The sequence below is a fragment of the Papilio machaon genome, chromosome Z (genome assembly GCF_912999745.1).
Source record: "Papilio machaon chromosome Z, ilPapMach1.1, whole genome shotgun sequence".
NCBI classification, from domain to species: domain Eukaryota; kingdom Metazoa; phylum Arthropoda; class Insecta; order Lepidoptera; family Papilionidae; genus Papilio; species Papilio machaon.
Genome location: NC_060016.1, coordinates 1,379,470 through 1,392,393, shown reverse-complemented (window position 1 = coordinate 1,392,393; position 12,924 = coordinate 1,379,470). Strand labels below are relative to the sequence as shown.

At 33.1% G+C, this 12,924-nt stretch overlaps 1 protein-coding gene across 9 annotated transcripts in view; it reads left to right on the top strand.

The window, feature by feature from the left end:
• Window positions 1-5,218: 5,218 nt before the first annotated feature.
• Window positions 5,219-12,924, top strand: part of LOC106715917 (basement membrane-specific heparan sulfate proteoglycan core protein) — a 56,976-nt gene continuing 49,270 nt past the window's right edge. For 5 of the 9 annotated variants that reach the window (XM_045686038.1, XM_045686037.1, XM_045686036.1 and 2 more), the window contains exon 1: window positions 5,219-5,300. The gene's annotated coding sequence lies outside the window, so the exon portion shown is untranslated. The remainder of the gene's footprint in view (window positions 5,301-12,924) is intronic. The other 4 variants (XM_045686042.1, XM_045686041.1, XM_045686040.1 and 1 more) reach the window with 1 other exon arrangement.

Below are 12,924 nucleotides of genomic sequence, written 5' to 3'. Positions count from 1 at the left end.
CGGTGGTGGGATCGGCTTTCCCAATCAAATTCCTCCACCTCGCCCTGTCCTCGACATGTTCATCTGAGACTTGGCACTGACTCATGTCGTTTAACACTACATCTTTTCATCTAGTTTTGGGTCTACCTCTGGGTCTGGGGCCGGGAAGGGAAAGATGTTGTGGTAAATTACCGATGTAGTCCGGCGGACTCCTGAATGAGTAACTTACGTCATAAGAGTAGTATGGGCAATAGCCCTGTAATAACAGACTCTTATCAATAGATTTATTCCAGTTCTAGAGATAGGAGTTAACAAACGTCCATACATCCAAATTTTGGTATTCATGATATTCATGATGATTATTAAAAAATATTGTAAGATTCTCACCAAGAATTTTTTTTTTTAATAATTATAAATTAACTATCTTTTGTCCGCTACTCCGTCCACGCGTAATTAAAAAAATAACTTTATAACCTATCTGTTCTTCCAGATTATGTTCTACCTTCCTCGAGGTAACAAACAGCCATCTAAATATCCATACTTTCGCATTTATAATATTAGCAAGAATTAAACATAGTCTCACATGCTCCATATTTGCGGATTCATTACGTTTAATGAGACTTAAAAGCCAATTAGCGGATAATTATTAGAATTCAAACACTCGCTTAGTCAATTCGACTACCGTATGCAACGCGAATTTAGCGCACAGAACTGCAAACTCATGTTGATTCACGCGTATGTTTATGCTAGTGCAGTCTTTTATACATATTTGTTGTGAATATATTTTTCTCTAATAACTAACGTTAAATTTTACCAATCTTACTCTTATTATAAATACTAATGTGTAGATGGATGGATAGATGTTTGTTTGAAGTTATCTCCAGAACAACTAAAATTTGACATAGAGGCTGAACATAGCCTGGAAGAACACATAGGCTATTAGTTAAGTTTTATTTTTAATTTCTCGCGGACGGGGTCACGGGCGACGGCTAGTACTTTATACTCCAACTTTCCAACTTTCCAAATGTCGAAATCTTTTACCGATGTCATCTCAGCTGTATTAGAAACAAATTAATCTTCCCGTAATACTATCATTCAAATGCAAAGGGATTAACAGCATGTATGGATGTACATGGATAGCAGTTTTGTATTTAGAATTTGGAAATCCGGATTTGAAACATAAAATCCGTACTATGGAATATATCTGGTTTAGATATTGTGAAGTACATTTCACGGAGAACTAGATTTCAACGTAAAATCATAGACAGGATAAGGGTTAGCCTCTGTACTGTAAGATAATATGAAATGTAGGAATAAAATACGAAAAATCAAGCATTTTAGACTAATATTCCTTTTTAATACGCAATTTGTAAATAAAACTGATTGAATCCAAAATACATAGTTCACTTTGAGCTTTTCATAGTTTATATTTGAATTGTACGACTGCAAACATGGTAAATGTTAAATCCGAACTACCTTTTATATTGATACATGAAACAAACAATGTTTACTATGGAATCATCAGACCACACACGATATGAAATGAAATGCCTTTTTGAAAATAAATAGTAACAAGCAACCACGTATTAATAAGTGTTAAAACACATTAAAATTATTTAAACTTCTTCTTCTTCTTCCAGTGCCTCTTCAGTCTTGAAGGTTAGCCGCTAACTTGGAACATTTATTTAAACTAATTACATGAAATATTTTGATAATATTACAATAGCAAATAAATCAGAGTTTTCATAAACTTGTTACGCTTTTTTATCTTTTTCAACAATTATAACAAATTCTAATTTCTGTTCGAGTAAAGATTTGACATAAATTGTCTTGAATTAGAAAAGTAAAAGTACTTAATATGTTAATGTGTCTTCAATAAAGAAACAATTTAGTTTAACGTTAAAAGGCTTCGTAATTTTACACAGTCTATGATTTTATTATAACTAAAACGTTTTTCATCACTTTCTTACAAAGAACCTTTTATCTAAGTCACATTTATAACGAATTATTTCTCTACAACTTTATATAATGAAGTACTTTAAATGAATGAAGTATTTTATTAAATACTAGCTTTTACCCGCGACTCCGTCCGCGCGGAATAAAAACTATCCTATGTCCTTTTCCTGGTTCTAAGCTACCTGCCCACCAATTTTCAGTCAAATCAATTTAGCCGTTCTTGAGTTATAAATGGTGTAACTAACACGACTTTCTTTTATATATATAGACTAGCTTTTACCCGCGACTCCGTCCGCGCGGAATAAAAAATAGAAAACGGGGTAAAAATTATCCTATGTCCGTTTCCTGGTTCTAAGCTACCTGCTCACCAATTTTCAGTCAAATCGATTCAGCCGTTCTTGAGTTATAAATGGTGTAACTAACACGACTTTCTTTTATATATATAGATATATAGATAGATATATATAGATTTATAAAATATACATTAATTGCATTGTTTTTATTTCCTTTAAGTGTCTTAATAAAGAATGAAAATATTACGATTTTATTTTCACCTATTTTAATTTAAATTTCTTTAACACTTTAATGTAAATAAATAATCGAAAAGTCACCTTAATTCTTTGGTACATTTTTTTATTGTCAATCTCAAATTAATCTCAAACCTGTGATACTCCACTAAGATACATCGTACGCTTCAAGTTCATGAAGGCTTAATTCTTTTGATGCAACATGTTAATACGTCATTTTAATTTATACTTAATTCGTATGTAGATAAGGTTTATTTTTAAACAGAAATATTTCATCACTGACACTAGAAAATAAAATAGTAAACGCACGAACGCGACGAAACCCGATTAATGTTACTTAAAGAGCGATCCTCGAGGTTGCTTTGCTCAAATAGGTTACACTTTTTGTTACTTAGGCTCTGATATGTCAAGTGTAGTTGCGGTGACGGAATTTACTTTCAAGCTACGCACCATGTTATTTATCACTTAACATTTCCCATACCACTACAATTTTTTTTCGTACGGTGGCACTGAACGTGTTAACTTTTCAAGATTGTTACATAATGGTTAATATCAAATACATTGAATTTAATTATAAGTCACTCAATAAAATATTGCATTTACATGCGTAAAGTTTATCAACTGAAATTTTTGTGTTAAGACAAACATCTGTGTGAAGAAAGTGAATGTTTCGTATACATCAAACTTTTTTACTAGGAACTGTATTTTTTTTATTATAAACTAGCTTTTTCCCGCGACACCGTCCGCGCGGAATAAAAAAAAAATAGAAAACGGGGTAAAAATTATCCTTCGTCCTTTTCCTGGTTCTAAGCTACCTGCCCACCAATTTTCAGTCAAATCGATTCAGCCGTTCTTGAGTTATAAATGGTGTAACTAACACGACTTTCTTTTATATATATAGATTTTACCTTAATTTTTAAGTAACACCGCTATGCACTTTTACATTTTACGATGATATACATACTAATAAAAAAATGATATTACGTTAAAATCTGTTCGTTATTTATCAATATCAATGTTCAGTCAAACGAAGCCGTAGAAAGGTTCAGAGTACTGTTGCGTCTCGATTGACTGACAGTTTCTTCTAGCACTTGAGTTCACAACTAATCCTTTTACAGAGAAATGTGCTAAGCGGTTAATATATCGATGTACCGGTTAGATAAATTTTCATGGTTGAAGGACATCGTTCAAAAAAATCGTGAAATAAAAATCAGAATTATTAATAATTAACAAACTTTAAGAGGAAATGTAACAATGTAACGAAACATGCTATTTTAGTAAAACTTATAAAATCTTTAGCTCACACGTAAGCTGAGCATCATCTTTTAAATATGGCGACAAAGTGAGAGAGCTTTAGGAGTTTTAAAATCTTGTCTTCGCACGTACTTTGCAAGTTTTCAGTCAGCTGATGGGAACGGGCGGTCGGCAACTTTTCAACTACACTTGGTCACTTGGACAACTTCTATAGAACTGCCACCTTCTTACTGAGACAGTAATGAAATCTGAATACGATTGCCTCTTCATTAATGCGTCGAGAAGTTTGAAACTCTACGGATTTAACAGTTATTTCCTAACCCGTATTAACATCTTATCGAGGATTCAACATTTAGAAGTATACATTTTAACGTCGTTGGTTTATAATAGTTATTATTTGATTAGGGACTATCTGTGAACCATAATTATGCGTTAAAAGTATATAACAAAATGCATCAATCAGAATAAATAAAAAAATAACGTAGAGATAGCTAAATAGATATTAATTTAATAAATTTCATCTAGAGCTTGGAATAAAAAATCATTTAAAATTATCGACATCAAACTCAGTTTAGACTAATTCTTGGCCTTTACTGTCAAGATTAAAATGTGCAAGAGCTTAAAAAGAAAACATAAGTTTGTTCAGAATTTGTGATTTGAAATCCTCTGTTGTAGGATTAGAGAAGTGTGTCGTCTTACCAAGGCGTCCTTTGATAAATCTTGGAATGTCTTTCGTATAAAGTCTATGGTTCTCATAGTTCAAAGACTTTTCATTAGGACTTCCGTCAATTTGTTGGCTTTTGAACTCAAACGAATATTTATAAAAAGTGAAAAACATTTTCAAAAAAAAAAAAATATTCCTTTAAAAATATTTAGCCTCAATTAATTACAATGATACGAGTAGTTAATTTGAACTTTTCTATTTAAATTCAAGAAAAAACGTTGCTATCACTATTTTTGTTAGCGTTCAGTTTTCAAATTGGACGTTTTCAATTCTAACAGCGCGGTGTGCATTCACGCGTGCGACGACTATTTAAATGCAAAGTGTCACCATTTTATTCAGCTATGTAACCTATTTTGTATATTATTAACATACTATGCTTTTTATTTTTTTTTATACATACATTTACGATACTTTTTTTAATAGAACAAGATTTTTTATTGGGATTTATATTAATAAATATAACATTTAGGGAAGGAACTGTGAGAGACGAGATTCCGGGATCGAATCCATCTTTCGAAAAACGTAAAAGAAGCGACACATCTAAATTGAACTTGGTACGGCTAAGACGATATAAGTAATTTATAAACACAATTTACTAAAATGTTATTAACAATGTTATTAATTAACAATGAATGGTGTTTAATTCAAGATTAGATCGAATCAAGATTAGTTAATCTCTATTTCGGGAGCGCGCTAAGGCTCCGTTTGGCGGAGAGGCCATAGAGTGAGGCACAGGGCAGATGCATCGCGTCACTTTGTGCCTCAGGAACAACCATCCGCCCATCCGTCCCAACCGCGTCAGTCGTCGCTTAACCGTGTGTATGAACGCACGCCTTCGACCAGTTGCGCGTAACCAACCCGTAAGTTTTGTGCAAGCCGCGATCTCCACACAGCAATTGGCCGGTTCAAATGCCCAACAGTACGGTAAACTGACAAACCTAAAAACTTTTTAATTTTGAAAAAGTGTTGACTATTTTGTTGATGCTGTGCTGTAATAAGAAACAAGTTTGAATGTTTTAATTTGTCTGTTGGTTGAAAAAATATTTTTTTCTTAAACTTTAAAATAATTTAATGCTGTTATCAGTGCAAACAAAAGTTAAATCAAATTGATAGCGACGTCACGCGGCAAATATTTCTTGACGCTCAACCTAGATTATCTGTTGCCGTAAAATTTGACGATGACTTCATATTTTAGTTTCAGGATTTAATTACCTTGAAAACTGTGTTCATAGAGTTTGTTATTTCTATACCCATTCTATTTATTTTAGAGATTTAATTTGGTATTTTATTGAAACCATCATAGGATAACTTATTTTAAATTCAGATTTTATAAATGCAGCATTTTATACATCTTAAAATTGTGTCCCATTTTCTCTGATTATTTTAAGCTTGAATTCGAAGTAAAATAAAACTTATATATTATACATAATAAAATTAATTACATACTTACTTTAAAAATTAAACCACTAAATACATAGTTATAATGAATACTAGCCATATTATTATTATATTAGGTTCGGTTTTGACAGTTTTCGAATAGCGGTTTCGAACCCACGGACAAATCTTTCACATATCGTATCCGATTTAAACGCTATGCGGAAAAGAACTTAATTTATTTATTGTTATAAAAACATAATTCGGAATTCTTATAAAAACTATATTAGAATGCCAAATATGCGAATTCCTACTATTACTTGTAAGATTATTAACTACAGGATGTTATAAAATCTATTTTCTTGTGTATTCCTGTGAAATCGTTTATTGATACTATCTCGGAGTTTCATAGAGCTCCGTTATATTGAGTTTAACTTTGTAAACCTGTTGATACAATAAAGACATTTGCACGAATCTAGCCAGTGCACTTTGGTGCCCGGCCAAAACTCTGACGCTACTACTACTCTACGTGTCACCAGCAAATCGTGAATCGCCCGATATTAATTCGCCTAGGGAAATTGTAAAGAATCTCAAAATTGGATATAGGACGAATTCATTGATAATATGACGTGTTATATTTCGGCAATTTGTAAAGATAGCTTCATTGAGTGTTACACATTAACAATGGTCATCAGCCTGGGAATCTTTATTGGCTGCAGAAATTACAGATAAACAAATGTCACCTTTACAATACTTTATAATTACAAAATGTAATAGTTTGTGAAAGAATTGGTTCAATCTTCCGAGTCTTTACAATTAGTCAAAGCAACTTAAAAACGGGCGGAGTTCACGATTGGCCGATGACATTTGCACTCCAGCATATAATCATATTCTCATTCATGGATAGTGCTTTCCAAGTTTTCAACACAAGCGATTTTCATTCGATTTGCAATCGCTTTAAGGACTAAATTTGAATGGTATCTTAATGTGATAAAATGCATACCTTTTTAAGCAAACTGCCTACATGTTAGATACGTCGGAAACTAAGATTCCCATAAGTCAAATAAAAGATAGTGCGTCTCGAGGTTTTATTAGCCTAACTTATAGTGTCGTTCAGGAATTCAGACAGATGGCGGTCTAGGAAACCTAGTTACTAGCCACATATCAAAACGTTCGTTACTTAAAAGAACAAGGAAAGTAAAACCCAACGGATATTTAACGGAGTCTAAACATTTTTATTTCAATAATTTTTACCATAAGAAGATAAAATATACAAACTTCATTAAAATGCATGAAGTATAAAGTAATAAATGTTCTTGTTAAATGCATTAATATTTGATAATTGGATATTATCATGGCATTCTGTTAGTTCTATTAAATAATGCTACTTAGACGACGACGTCGCATTGCCTTGTAGCCTCCACAAATTCTTACGAACGATTACATCGCTTTTAATATTCCATGCGACTGCAAGTAGCCATTTGATAATGAACAATGATTTTCATTTCTAACACAAATTTTAAAGAAAATATTCAAACTTATTTAAAAAAAAGAGTTTTTTTTATTGCAAACAGCGATTAACTAAAAAGAAACTCGACGAATAGAAATTTGCACACATATATAATGTTATTAATATACCGTCAGGGCCGGAGATCGAACTGAAATCACCTTTATAGTATTAAATTTAGAACTTGAGTCAATCGGAACGTTACGTGCATCGGATGTATGAAAAAAGGTAAAGAATCACTTGCATATAAACTATTTCGAGCGATTCAATATTAATCCATTAAAATAGTTGTATAAATTAAATATTATCTTGAATATTTGTTAAATTGGTTCAAGGGTTAACATATTGTAGAATGTTCTTTAACTATCAGTAGATAAAGTGACCGGTGTTAGTTTCGGGTGGAGTTAGTTGATACAAACATTCCGGCACGATGTTACTGGACGCGGTGCGTAGGAGAGCGTATTCAGAGGCATTTGAGGAGGTCTATTACAAGTGGTGCACTTCATTTATTTAATGCACTGCACATTCATTTATAATCTCAATAGACAAGTATACCCAAAATGTAATAGCTATTTATTGACTCTTTAAGGCAATAAACCTACTTCGTATATTCATTTATTTGATTAGATTAATTAGTCGTGTCATAATACATATTTAATCGAATAAAAGGCATTTTGGTAACAGCATCGGAAACGCTCGCATATTTTGTTCCAATGTAATTTTATTTTGTGATTTAGTATATTTTTTTCATTTGTATTATTATTATTATAACTTTTAAATTGTTAATGTGTTCATCTATCTATATATATAAAATAAAGTCGTGTTAGTTACACTATTTATAACTTAAGATCGGTCGAACTAATTTAGCTGAAAATTGATGGGGAGGTAGCTTAGAACTAGGAGACGGACATAGGATAATTTTTACCCCGTTTTCTATTTTTTGTTACGCGCGGACGGAGTCGCGGGTAAAAGCTAGTTTTTATAAATTTTAAAAGTGTCACTAGTCACATAATTTGTGTTTGTAGGCTTCAAATAACACTTGTATCGACAATTTACAATCATAATGACTGACATTTCAATTAATGTTCCAATATCGGCATTTTATATCGGACTAGATACAATGCCTAGCTGTTAAATAACTAGTTGTCGCCCGCGACTCCTGCCGCGCGAAATTAAACAAAAAAATAAATAAATAAATTAGTAGATTATGTATTCCAAATGCCAAATATCATTCAGATTCGTTGAGCCGTTCTGGATATACCTTCTAACAAACATCCATTCTTCCAAACATTCACATTTTTAATATTAGAAAGATTAGTGTAATTTTTTCTGATGCTGACTAAACAAGAACGCACTAACAAATTTTGATTTTGAAACCATTGCTTGTTTCCTTTTTTACCAATTTATTTAAAAAAAAAAAAAAGTAAAAAGATCAAATTGTGTCTGCTCCAAATAAGCTCCAAAATATTGAATTGACTTAAAATATTTCACTCACATTTATTTATTTTCTATTGCAAGCAACCTAGATTCATATTTCGCCCTCTATCGGTAGAAGTATAAATTATAATAACAAAGGCGTATGCGAATCGATCTTAGAAATACTTAAGTACGTATTCATTCGTATTCTGAAGTCTAGATGCGCAAGAGCACAGGCCTCGCCCGATTCTAACGGTAACCGATTGTACGAAAGTAACAGTTCGGGTTATCAACCCTGTTCGTACCGTGCAGTTAAAGGCTCCCTTTTGTATTTGTTAGAGTTGTTATGTTTGAGTTGTTTTTTTTTTGTAATTCTGTCCACTATCTATTCTTATTTTACAGTTGTTTTTTTTATAAATGGCGTTTTTTATTATCTGATACCAGTTATTATGGTTTGCTGTGCATAAAAGTTCTAGTAGTAGACAACATTTGAACAAAAATTGTAATCTTACTTCTTACTAATATTATAAATGCGAATGTTTAGTTGGATGGATGGATGGGATGGATGGATGGAATGGACAGATGGATGTTTGAAGGTATCTTCGGAACGGCTCAATGGATCTTGATGAAATTTGACGCAGATGTAGAATATAGTCTGGAAGAACACATAGGCTACTAATAAGGTTTTTTTTAACTACGCGCGGACGGAGTCGCGGGCGACAGCTAGTGTAAATGTAATTTATAGACCGGACAGTTGGTTTTGTAATGTTTAGTAAACGTTAATCATTAGACGATGTAGGCGTAACAAAGTGATCCTAACTTATATTGACTTACTCCTTTGATATTTGTTTATATTTAACATCACTTATGTTGAGGTGTTAGATTTCTTACGCTCATTTTCACTAGAATTACGTTTCGGTCTCATGATTTCTTGTTATTCTAACATTGCGATGGCCTCATAAGTATTATGGTCATATAACAGATATTATCAATTGTCACAATTTTTTTAGACATGAGGCACTTGAATTTATTTTTAGTCGATAGCCAACAGACGACAGACAATTTTAGGGCCGCTAAACTGATATTGGCACTTGAGCGCACAATTCGATTAAGACGCCCTTGGCTCTAGGACTATGTCGGAGAATAAAGCAAGGGGGATTGGGGTAAATTTGGTCATCTCTTAAAGTATTTGGTTTATAAATTTTGGTAAGATTATAAGAAAATAAAAATACTTTGTATTATTCTTCTGAGTATTTGTTTAAGATCAAGCATGTTCTACTTTGATGTGACCAAATATTGGTATGTGACAAAGTCTTACCATCAAAGGGAATACGTCTCTCGGAGTTTTTTTTTATCGAAACAAAACAGAGGCGGGCCAACATAAAAATTACAAAAATGTTTATTTTGTTTCCACGATCACTGTCGTATTTCTTTTTAATAACAAATAGTACTAGAAACGATTGTGCGATGTGATGAACAATAACTTTATAATTCCCGATTTGTATTTTCCTACTAGTTTGATTCAACTGAAATTTATTAACAAATACATAAAATAACATTGTTACTTGGAGGTCAATTTACAAATTTTTTAAGTGAATTTCAAATAATGTTTGAAAACAGATATAGTATTTTTTATTATTGAAATGTGATTGACATTTTTATTTATATGTTTTTGTAACATCGTCTGTACGAAAGTTAATACAGCCTCCACAAGGGAATTAAGGGTTTATTTTGTGTAAAACAATTTGTATGGAGCGCGAGCGCCGCAAACTGTTATTTTTTCATTGTCAACATTTAAATAATACACTCTTTGATGTGAGATCGCGGCGGGGACGGAGCTATGTGACACTGATGTTTGTAATTTGCTGAACCAAACAAATAAGTTCATTTGAGAGCTTTTAATACAGCAGCTTTTATTGACATTCAACTGTTGATTTTGATACGGTCTCTTCCATTAGGGGGGCGAAAGGGGGATTTTTGGAATGATGCACCCAATCAAGTACTCCTACTTCACATAGAACTCTATACAGAGCAGAGCTTTTAAAAGTTTAGAATACTAAGTAGTGAAATAGATTGTTAAAAATGCTCTAGGGCGTCTGTTTGAAACAGTCAGGTGAGTTAAATGCATGTCGAAAAAATACAAGTCAATTATCTGAGAATTTGAACGCTATAAAAGGAAATAGGAGAGTCGTAAAGTTGTGGTGTGGTCGTGCGCTGTAAAAATTTTAAATGTAGACTTTTCTTATTGTAATTAACACAATCTGACGCTCTTGAGTAAGTAGTATATAAATACCGGTTTTTTACTTAGTTTTGTCACAATCAGTTAATAGCAACCGATCAAGCTGAGGTTCGGTCCTTTCGGGCACCCTTGAATCGGAATGCTAAACGTGTAATGAGTGACAGCCGAAGCCGAGGTCCCATCTCGTGGACCCTTGAGCCCAGTCACTCCATGGAGCGTCCACCGAAGCGATCTAAGAGCTCGGTGACCTCCCGATCCGGTAATAATAAAGAAGTAATAGCCTGAGCCGAGGCTTTTGAGGGAGCCTTCGAGCCCAGTTACTCTTAAACGAGGTTTAGGCTAAGCACCATCTGCGCCCTGCCACCTTAAGCCCGGTGAAGCTGTAAATGCCTCTTCAAGGCAAACAGAGTCACTGTTTGCCTTGAAGAGGCACAAAAAAAATAGTCTTGTGACCAACTGTCCTTAAAGAGTGGACCTATAAAGCGAGGTCTAGGTGTGGTGGAAGTTCTTGATTAGGTGCAATATTCCCCTTCTTATGTTTAACTGTCACGCTCGAGTAAATCCCAAAATACCCCCTTCGCCTCCCCTACTACTGTTATATATTTTAATATCAATTATAACGATAACGCTATTCATAAACTAGAAACGATAAAAATTATTAAATTTTACTATAAGTTAATATGTATATGTATATATGTTTGCTTAACAACAACAAATCGTCGTAGACTTCGTTCAAGATCACAAGCCCTTTGACACATAAGTTATCATCGCATACGTGGCCCTAAGTAGCCTCAATGAAGATAAACTCCAAGTCGCGTTGTGTAAACAATCTTATCGATTCATTGACACCGTAAACTATGCCTCTAAGAATTGATCCACCTAGTTATACTAGGAAAATACATTTAATCAAAGGTTCCTACGAACAATGTCGCAACCGTTTTTCGAGCAAAATAACTTTGCATGCTTTTCCAACTCTAAAAAATAAGATCTTTATATTTCTGAAATCAATTTTTTTGTAACTTGTTTAAATATTGAGATTTTGAATAGAATATAGTATTGACTTATAAATAGTTTTATATATCCTTAGCGTATATAAAAAATGCTTTATCATAATAATCGTAGAAGCCATCGAAAGTACGAATTTTACATAAATAAGCGGTTGCCAAAATGACCTTTTCAAAAACACTTTCAATGGCCGCTGCGTATTAATTTGTGTGGTCTATTCTATTCTTAGCAACAATAAATCAGCACTATAAAGCTGCTAACCGTTTCCGATCGTGCGTGTTGTGGGTGAGATGACAAACTGTACGACAAATAATTGACATGTATAGACAAGCGTGGGTTCAATTCTCAGAACACGATAAGATACAGCTTATAGGTCCAGCTTAGATTCACAGAAATTGAATAGCTAGATATCACTTTGTTATAAGCAGTAGTTGGTACTCTTAACTTTGTCCCGTGTGTAAGATGAATTTAAAAAATATCCGCAATACGTATTTATGTTGGAAATTGTCAAGTAATTCTTTGAAGAGAAAATATTACTTACACACTTGCATCAGCTATTTACACGTGCGGATGTGACCCTAAAAACAGATATCACCATACATTTTTTTTAATTCTTAGGCTTTGCAGTTTGATATACGACTCAGTAAGCAGCTACTTTTATATCATAAACTAGCGGTCGCCCGCAACTTCCTCTGCGTTTTAAAGAGGAACTTATATTATTCCCGCGTGCTTAAGCTTTGACGGGAAGGTCAAAGTACCGTCAGAATCAGTCCTGTCGTTCCGGAGATTACCCGGAGATTGTGGACAGACGTACGGACGGACAGACAAAAATGTTAAAAATTGTTTTTTCTTAATCAGCTACCTGAATACATGATGTAAATATATATTTTTTTTCGATATTACATACAGACACTCCAATTTTATTAATATATGTAGATAGATA